Below are 10,851 nucleotides of genomic sequence, written 5' to 3'. Positions count from 1 at the left end.
TTGTAAATAGTAATGAATTACTTATTATTCAACCTAACTTACTGTTAATTAGACTAAAAGTTTTCTTTCTCTGATTTCCAGTTCAAATTTTAGCCCCAAGAACATCTTTTCTTTGCATTTTTTCATGGACTAAACTTGCACACAAATATATATTTTATCAAATATTTATATAAAGTAGGTCAGAACTTACTCATGTATTTAAACATTTGGTTTATTTTGGTTTAATGATAATTTTTTTTTAATATACAGACATAATGGTTAAATATATACATGTGCACACATACTTAAAATGATCAAAATAATCATAAACACAGTTCTGTATTCTTCATCATTCTGAAAATGGTAAGAATTGATACTTTTCATGTTTGAATTTACCAACACCTAATACAGTGGTAAAAAGTACATTAAGAAACACAAAGCATATTTAGGACATCCATATTTTGTTGCATAATTGCCCAAAGTTATCAAAAGATCAGGACAAAAGTCAGGTGTACAGCATAATGTGTTCTTTTCATTGCCATGAAGTCAGTTGTGACTTGTTTGAAGCCTGTTATCCAAAGTTCATTCACACATACGCAGCAGTTCCCCCACATGTTTGGAAAATGTGCTCTTCCAACAAGGCTGCTGAAGCACTCATATTGATTCATGTTCTTTCCCTAAGTAATCATCTTGTGAAAACCTCTTTTTTTTCCCTTACTTTTTAGACAAGTAGAAAGCTCAAAGGTAAAAAGGTAGTTCTCATAGCATGCATAGAAATGTGTACATGCTTGCAGCAAAGTGCAAGCCAAAAGAATCTTCAAGCCAAAACAGTTCTGAAGAAATTTGTTTCTTTTGGTGATACACACTCCCAGTCCATATTATAATAATAGAAATTACATTACACGTATATATTGGTGATCCTTAAATTGACAAGGAAATACAAAATCTGTACTCTTATTTTCATAATAAGGAGTAGATGCTATAGCTAAAATTCTACACTTGTCAGTTTTGCTAAGGTTATCTGAGATAGGAATGAGAGCTGTAGAAATGGGTTTGACTCTTTTATATTTATGCTGATCCTTCAAGGAAAACTTCAAGAAAACAAAGTGATAAGAAATATAAAGTTTTCTGTTTTCTCCATAAGATTCAAGCAATAAGTCAAGCTGCAAAGTGTCAGCATGTTGACTATAACAGCTGCATATCAGTGCAAGTGAAGCTTGAAGCCAGAAGTAAACATTCAAGATGATAAACAGTATTCTGGTTCACTGGCAAGTACACAAACAGGCTACCTACCTCTGAGAGTACTATTCTAACCCCTCAGCACAATTCCTTTCTGACATGCTGGATGCCTCCTTTGCATTTCTGAAAAGTTCCATGGAAGACCTCCTTTACTGAATGGATAGACAAACACTGACTCATTCAAATGTATTAGAACTTTATATAATGAAATAACGGGAAAACAAAACAACAACAGAACAAAACAACAAAAAAGAAACAGCTTTTTCATCTACTCAATTTTTGTTTATCAAATTTGAAGGTAACATCAATTTTTGCAATGTCTTTAATAAAAACATACTCTTTAATCTGTGCCAAGTTCTATAAATAGAAAGACCTGAAAAAAAAGATGAAGATACTTCTTGAAATTATGAGAGCTGCTATATGAAAATAATTTGATATAGTACAACAGCAGTATAAGACCTTGTTCCCTCTAAACTTATAATTACTTTTCTCCACAATATCATGAATTGAAAACTATATTCTGGCAGTAATGATGTATTTGTTTCTATTTTAGTGAGGATTTTATCCTCTCCAAACCTCACACCAGACAGAAATGCTGCCCAGACTTTCAGTTCCTTCCAGACTGATATATTACATATTTAGTGAATAACAGGACCAATATATGCGTCCTAGCATAATGACTGAAGTCATTTTGATATGTTAAATCAGTGAAGTGGAGAGAGGAAAATGTCTGTTATTTAAACAATAAATTACTTTTTATAGTTCTTATTTAAGTAGGCACTGCAGGAGATGTGAGTTTGGGTTAAAAAATTCATACAGATATGTACCAAAACCTCTACAGTTTATTGTTGAGGCTGAGACAAAGATTTTGGATTTGATCCACATTTGCTCCTTAACTCCTAAATAATAAAAGATAAGAAAAATGGTTTACCGCCCTAAAACACCCAATATATAGAAACTATAAATGGGTTGTTTAAACAGAACGGAACACACTCCTTACTGGTATACTAACTAAAAACCATCAGTTTGTGAAAAAAAAACTATTTAGCATTTGTATCAGTTTAGTCTTAAAAAAGACATTTCAGTCTTTTTTAAAAATTATGTCTGGCAATTTGTGCATTTCCTTTCAAGAAGAGCTGTAATATAAAGCTTTCCTTTACCTTGACATAAAATATAAAATGCCATAGAAAGGAGAAAAAAAATTCTATAATGTTCTGACAGCTTCAAGTTTTAAACAGAGTAGTCTCAATATCTTTCCTACCATTTGCTGAAGTTATGAAAGAGAAAAAAGTAATTATTTAGAATATAATGACACAACGCCTGTGCCTTTAAAGAGTTTCCGTCTGCTTTAGACGGGACACAGCATTAAATGCAACCTCCCTTTAATGCAAGAAAGACTTAGACCTGTTGGAGTGTGTTCAGAGGAGATCCACAAGAATGATCAGAGATGGAACGCTTCCCCTGTGAGGTCAGGCTATGAGAGTTGGGGCTGTTCAGTGGCCTTTCAGTGTCTAAAGGGGGACTATAAGAAAGGACAGACTCTTTACAGGGTCCGTTGGGATAGGACAAGGGGAAGTGCTTTCAAACTAAAAGAGGGGAGATTTAGATTGGACATAAGGAAGAAGTTCTCTGCGATAAGGGTGGTGAGGCACAGGAACAGGTTGCTCAGAGAAGTCATCCTTGGGGACACTCAAGATCAGCCTGGACAGGGCTCTGAGCACCTGATTGAGCTGTGGATGTCCCTGTTCACTGCAGAGGAGTTGGACCAGATGGCTTTTAAAGGGTCCCTTCCAACTCAAACAATTCTACGATTCTATGATTCTATCATAGCATCAAACAACATGTTTCCCACCTATAGCACAAATGCCACTTATTTTTTACAAGTCATATTTACAAAAATCCCTCACTGCCTTGCCACAAAGCGGAAGTAATAGTGAGTGAATTAAATATTGCTAGTGTCTGTTGTGTTCTTTTATTCCTCAGTCAATGATAGAACATAAAGTAAAGTATCCTCGGGAGATGCAGAACTTCTAAACTGCTGAAAATTGAAAGAGCTATCACTGACAACACATTACACATTGCTTTTTTTTCCTGTCTTTAATAAATGACTTGGTTGCTAAACATATGTTAAATTATATGTCTACAATATATTCTAGGCAGACAGAAAAGCATTTTTAGAATGAAATTCTCACGCCATATATTTGCCATATACAGAAAAAAAGCACCCAAAATATGGGTATATAAGACAGTAAAAAGCAGTAACCTCTGATGCAAGGTCTATGTTTAGAGTCTCTAGATAATAAAATATATCTGATCTGAACGGTTTTCAAGAAATTCTCATTGCTATGGCTGAGGGATACCAATTACCAATTCTTTAACTTAAAATATTGAAAAAAAAAAAAATCTGTCTTAATATCAGATATTTACATCAGATAAAAATCAGTAAAGATGTATTTTTTCGTGTGAGAGTATTCAGCTATGAGACTATCAGTATCCCTCACAGATAATCATGAGCAGAAGTGCAGCAGAATGACTTACACAAAACTATTCTGCATCTAATGACAACAAATACTGAAGTTGTAGTACATTTCCCATGAGGCTGGTGGAATCACATTTCAGTGATATCTCACAGTTTTAATCTTTTTTATCCAGGAATATGTGATGAATCAACTTTTCAGATTTAGCTTCTATTATTTAAGCATGAAGTATAACAGGACATGAAAACTCAGACACGTTTGCCATTTACTTACCCATATCTTTTTGTCCAAGCCAGAAGCACGTCTGTTTTTCAGGGAGGTCTGGATTTTAATAAAAATTCTTTAATCAATTTCACAACTGGGTTGGCTGAGCAACAGGGGGGTCAAACATCTTGTCAAAGCTTGCCTCCTTTATGGACCAGTTAGGATTAAAATTTGCTCTGGGCAATTGATGCCTGTGTGGTTTCACTAAACGTTAGATAACTGGCACCTAGATATTTTGAGAAGACATTTTCATTTTCTGATTTGCTTTAGAAATCCCAGGAGCCAGGATTAAATGTACTAGCCATAATGGCTTTGACCAAAGTCTCATTTAGTTGAGAATCCTGCCTCTGATAAGTACATAAGAAGAGGCCTATGAGCAGAATGAGCTTGTAAGTGGTACTTTCCTGGGGGTATTCAGGAGCACTACTCTCAACAGCTTTCAGCTTGGGGGCTAATTGAGCCAAATATGGAGCCTTTGTGTATAAAAATTCCTCATGATTTCGTGAGAACTACTAGCATCTTGGGGCAAGGAATTCTACACTTATAATTACATTGCTTATTAACAACTATCTAGTCTTGTTTGTTACCATCTAGCTTCACTCGGTTTGTTGTAGTTCTTCAATCTGAAGAAATCAATAACAACTCTCTTAACCCTTTCCACAGTGCTCATGAATGAACAGTACCGGTCAAGTTAGTCATTCCCGATACTTAGTTCCTTTCATCATTCTTCCCTCTCTCATCAGATTTTTATTTTTATTTTCTTTCAATTCTATAGTAAGTTTTTTTTTTGTGTGTATTTTTTTTTTCTTTTTTTGAAAACCACAGGTATTTACAGTATGTAAGGTGTGGGGACTCTGTACATTTAAATGGAGGTTCTGTTTGCTATTTTCTAATTATTTCTAATTCCTAATATTCAATCGTTTTGTGAACTTTACTGGACATTCAGCTGTGGTTTTCATAGAATTATCCAGTAATTCTTTTTCATTCATGATAATGACCAATTCAGAGATTATTTACTAAAATAATTTTCATCTTTTTAAAGCACAGACACTCAATCCCATTAATGTTCTTTGTCATCAACCCTCATCTTTGGTCCTAGAAAATTTTGTCATTCAACTTCTTTTCTACAAAATTCCTCAGCATGTTTCAGCAACACAGTTTTCAGCACTGATCCTTAGAAACCACACTGATGATCTCTCCATTACGAAAACAAACTGCTTACTACTCTTCTTTAATTTTTGAATAAAGCACTTATCCATCCATTTATTTTTTTACGTCATAGATGCTTAACTTCTTCTGGAAAGGAACTTAGTTAAAAGTCCTAAATCAAAATAGATTGTATCAGTTTGGACTTTTCTTGTCTTTTTCAAAGACAACAGCAGAAAAAAAAAATGCCTATCACATCTACTTTTTCATACAATCTTGAGGTTGGTACCAGAAGAATGTTGAGGAGGCTCAGGAAAGACTTTATGCTCTCTACAACTCCTGAAAGGAGGCTGTAGTGAGGTGGAGGTAAGTATCTTTTCCCTGGTAACAGTGATAGGAAAAAAGTTGCCAAGGGAGATTCTGATTGGATATTAGGAAACTAGAATCAAAAAAGTGGTAAGAAACATGTTGTCAGGGAGGTGGTGGAGTCTCTCTCCCTTGAAGCTTTCAAGAAAAGGATAGACTGGTTGCACTGAGTGACATGATCTAGAGGGGTCACAGGCATGGATCAATGATTGGTCTAGATGATTTTATTGGTCTTCTCAACATTAATGATTCAATGAAATGAAAGGAGGAAACTCAGTTGTGTTTTTACTAATTTTACTAATGCCTGTCCTCCAAACACAGTATCATGACTGTGGGACACACAGGAGAAAATACCCCTTGGCAGCATAAATAAATAAATAAATAAAAATTAAAAAACCCTATAATCTAGAAACAGCCCCATTTCTTTCTACAGCCACAGTGCTACAGTGAAATGCTACATTTCCTTTTCTGTCAGGATTTTATTCTTATCCATAACTTAAATAGAAAAGTTTACATATATGTTCTAACAAAACTGATTTTTAAAAAGGAAAGGTAACATGAAAATACTATTTATCTTGATCAGTTGGAAATAAAGTCTGTATGACAGTTTGTGAAGCTTATAAATAGTTTAATTCCCTACAGATCCTACAGTGTTTATCAAAATACTATCATCTACCAGAAATACACTGCACAAACATTTTGATTAAATGCAGACACATTAAAAAACAAGAATCTCAATACAGAAGTTGTGTAAATTATCTAAATTCATCCTTTGCATGACTAAAAATCTTTGAAAGGATTAAAATTGAAAAGTTACACAAGAGTGAATGTCTTCCTATTTATCCTAGGAACAGATATACACTTGTTGATGTTCAGTTAAGTCCTTCCTTGTTTTCTAATGCTTCACTAAATTCCTTATTTCTCCACGGGAAAAAGAATTGAGATTGGTAAACTAGATGACAGCCCAAACCACCCAAATATTTGAAGGAATTACCCTTGACTATATGTTTTTAGTTTCAGTGAATCTTTTTATCTTCACTTTCTGAAAACGCTCAATTGTTCAGAATTTACTAGACATGCTTTTGGCTTGATTGCTTGAGTATTTGCTGAACGCAAATTTTAAACTGAACATCTGATTATCAAATTTGAAGTTTGACTTCACGCTGGCTTGGTTAGTTACCATGGATCACACAATACATGGATTTTGATTGCCTAGCATACATTTCTGACACCTATTACAATCAAACACAGTTGGAAATCTAAACTGGATTTGCGTAAGTTAGTTAAATACATGTGCTATTGCACAGAAGTTGGAGCCCAAAATGATGGTAATATTCATAATTCACAATTGAAATAACACACCAAGACTTATTTGCTAAAGGAATTACAGAATAATGAATAAATTAAAGAAATGAATCTCCCAAAGGGAGGAAGGTGAGATTCATGAAATTATTTTTTCTGAATTACTTTTAATTTTCAACACATGATAATGTTTGAAGCCAATCAAGTAACAGGGAAAAACTGACTACACACTATGCAGATAATATTCTGAATACTCCAAAGTGCAAGAGCAGAAGGCAGAGATTGACAGCAGAACTACAGAAAATCATAATCATTTTTTGCCTCAAGCTACAATGTAGATGGTTTAGTAATTATCTACCCTGTAGAGTTTCTTTTTGTGGGGATGGAGAGCCTTTTCTAGTCCTATATACTCTCCAGAAATTTTTATCTGATGTGTAATTGGTTAGAAATATATGCATTTTGCAATTTCACTTGATGCTGTGTAATGAGTGTATAAATATTCCTTTCCCAGAATTGCCTCTTGTGGAACACAGATTGTAAGTACCGTATATTCAGTTAACTATTTTTTGTCCCACATATTACAGTATGCATGTACTTCATATTATGCAAATAAGTTTGTTCCTCTGAAATAAAAGTATGAAATGGAAAATAAAAGTTCAGCTATGAATTGCATCATTCTTTCTCTGAATCAAGCAGAGTAACCTAAATTAGACTCATTCTACCCTCTACATTATACTCACCTAGAAAAATCACTAATCATACAAAAAACAATACATCTGTTGTTCTCTTCAACAGAAGTAGGGTTTTTTGTTTGTTTGTTTGTTTTGTTTGCATCATAAAAATGCAACATTTTTTGAACAACTAGCACCTTGGTCAGAATCCATACAGACCCGTGGCTTTGTCTTTCAAGCTTACAGCTAAGGCCAGGATAATAAATGACATTTCATAGCCTGAATTGGACCAATTTTTAGCTGTAATTTTGATGACTAGTCAAAAACATTAAGCTTTAAAGTAATTCATGCCCATACAAGTTTACACTGAGCTTATAGCGATGGCAACTTCCTTATCCATAAAAATGATGTACAGCATCCTGTGGAGTTATTCAGTCAGCTGTTTCCAGAGATCACGTTTGCTACAGAGTATGGAGAATCTGGGAATCCTTTTGTAAGATAGGATGTCAGGTTTTATGGCAGCACCACCACATTTGAAAATACTCGGTATGAAGACTATATTCCTTCAAACACATCAGGGAGCATTTCCAGCACAGTGCACTGAGACTTAGCTGCTTCGTTCTCATTAATGTTAATAGAAGTTGCATGGCTGTATCCCAGTGGACTTAACTAAAACGTTGCTCCTTCCAGTTCACATCTGCATACCACCTGCTTATTCTATGCAGTTTGGTTACTAGTTCACAAAAGGTGTAATAACAGGAGCTTGCACTGTGCTAAGTAACTGAATTGAGGCAGAGGTTTCAGAAAATTAAACTTTAAAATGTCATTGAGAGTCGTATGCCAGGAGTAATGCAGTGCACCAGAAAAGTTACAATACATGCACATGCTAGTGCCTTAAACACAAGTTATTATTTGAGGAAGTGATTAAAAATAGTGTCTGCATATAGCAGCAGGCTAGGGAGATCTCCTGTTTATTCCTAGTTTTATGTGATTCTGGGTAAATTATTTCATTTTTCCCTGGCCTGGATTCCACAGTTGTGAAACAGAAATAGAAACATTTAATGTTAGCTGAAACTCAACTATTCTCAAGCCAAATTAAGATATGTTGGACACAGAGTAAAGAATAAAAAGGTAGACATATTCAGCATACAAAATTCATCCTTTTAGAGAATGTCAAATACTTTTAATTTTTAACATAGAAAGAATATGTCATTGAGAGTTGCAAATATTCCTTAATCAAACTTCTGAAGAAGCAGTAATGGTAAAGTGATTAAAAAGTTTATCTTGAGGCGCAACAATGTAGAGAAATCTAGAAATTACAGAATTTAGAAGAACCAGCAAGGACATACACGGTCTCAAATGTGACCATTAAAAATTGGAATTTTAGCCAGTTCAGAAATGCTATATCAAGAATGAGTACCACTACCGGCTGTTCTTTATGAAATATGAAACTGTTATCCAGTGTTACATTTTTTAGTACGTTACCTATAAGTTTGATTTAAGAAATACTTCTGCTGGGATTCCAGCCTTTAAGCTGCAAATCATTCCAATTCTTGTTGTCTCTAATAAGTCCTGAGCACCATGCAGAGTCTGATTCTTGAATATTAATAATTAATTTTTCAGCTTCCTTTATTTCAGGGAAACTAAGTATTTAGAGTGCAATTGAGAATTGAATTTATGGTCTCACAGCAACCCCTTAGGCAGTAAGTACTGATTGTTAAAATATAGGCCTATTAAACAAACAATCATTAATCCAATCAATAATTCTAGAAAGTCCTTCATCCTCCCTTTCTCCATTTTCTTAGAATGCATGTGAAATTTTGCTCAGTCTACCTTATATGATTTTGAAATAATTACAATATACTACCAAAAAAAAAAAAAAAAAAAAAAAAAGAGCATCACTAAATCCATTGGAATCCGGTGAAGAAAAAAATACACGTTCAAGCAGTTGTTACCAAGATTATTAAATCCTGGAAGTAACAGTTGAACTTGAACACAAACACAATGAACAAACACTGGGAATAGGGTATACTTCTGATTAATGATGATGACAACATAATTTGCCAAAGAAATTTTATGCAGACTTATAAAACTTTTACAAAAAATTTAATGGTTTGAATAGGAATTTAACATCTCAGCTTTCTTTACTATTCCTTGGTTAAGCTTCTTAGACTGCTAACTTCATTTACACAAATTCTGAAGTGCTTTTGAACTTGCATTGGTAGTAATTAATGATGCTGAAATGAGACAACTATTCAGCAAGCCCCCTGTTTGGCAGATACTGTGGGGTTTTGTTGCTGTTTTTTCTTTTTTGTTGTTATTGTTTTCCAAAAATTGGATAGATTCAGAACTGAAATCTTATATGTATTGTGGTGTTGCTGATTCTTAGAGGAAGAGAACTAGAGTTGCTTAGATTTAGGATATAGAAGGTCGTCAAAGCACAAAGGTTTTGTGACAAAAATAACAGAGAGCTATGAAGAGAGCTTGAGAAAATGTAAACACTGAGTATTTCAACGCTGCTGCAGAATCCACGGCACATGTCAAGTGCTTAGAGTCTATATAAAATATTTACAAGATATATGGCCATACAGGATTTATCAACATCTCTGTGACAAATATAGAATCATAGAATGGATTGGGTTGGTAGGGACCTTAAGACCATTCAGTTCCAACCCCTCTGCCATCTAGTCTAACTACTAGGAATACACTGGAAAGAGATACATTAGCGACATATATTTAGTGTGCATTTTATAACATTTTGGACTTGCTGCCAGAATTCACTGATGAAGGTAAGCTATTATGAACTCTTTTTCAGGAACTCGAGTTTTCTCACATAACACCAGATTTTTTTGCCTACATTCAGTTTTCTATTTGTATGTTCTTTTGAATCTGGTTTTTACTTATCACAGTACGGGATTGGAATAAGTAAGGGGCATTTAACCTTTCTTATCCCTTCTTAATCCTCACTGAAATAAAACAATCAATTTATATCTTTGATATTCAGCATCAAGTTTTTTTCATCATGTTTACCCTTCAACTGTATATAGGACACGTTACATGACAAATCTTGAAATGGTGATATCTTAACAGCAATCTACTCATCAGAACCACTTTAATATATTGTGTTAAAATAAATTTTACACTTTCCTTGAAGAGATATTCAGGGCTTTTCCCATCATATTAGCCCAAAAATACAGTGAAGTAAACATGAACTAAAAAAACTGGAATATAAAATCATGTGTCACTTAGTCATGTACTCACAGTTTTAGGCCTAGACTATTAAAAAAATTAATTTTCTACATCACCATTTTTATATAATAATTTATTATTATTTATTATTTTTATAACATGTAAATGACTTTAATATCTAGCTCCATCAAAAAGAAACTAACAACAACAACAAAAAA

Source organism: Lagopus leucura, unplaced genomic scaffold (genome assembly GCF_019238085.1).
Source record: "Lagopus leucura isolate 7727_CA_CO unplaced genomic scaffold, USGS_WTPT01 Super-Scaffold_100004, whole genome shotgun sequence".
Lineage (NCBI taxonomy): Eukaryota > Metazoa > Chordata > Aves > Galliformes > Phasianidae > Lagopus > Lagopus leucura.
The sequence above is the reverse complement of the archived record's forward strand: the minus strand, read 5'-3'. Positions refer to the sequence as shown.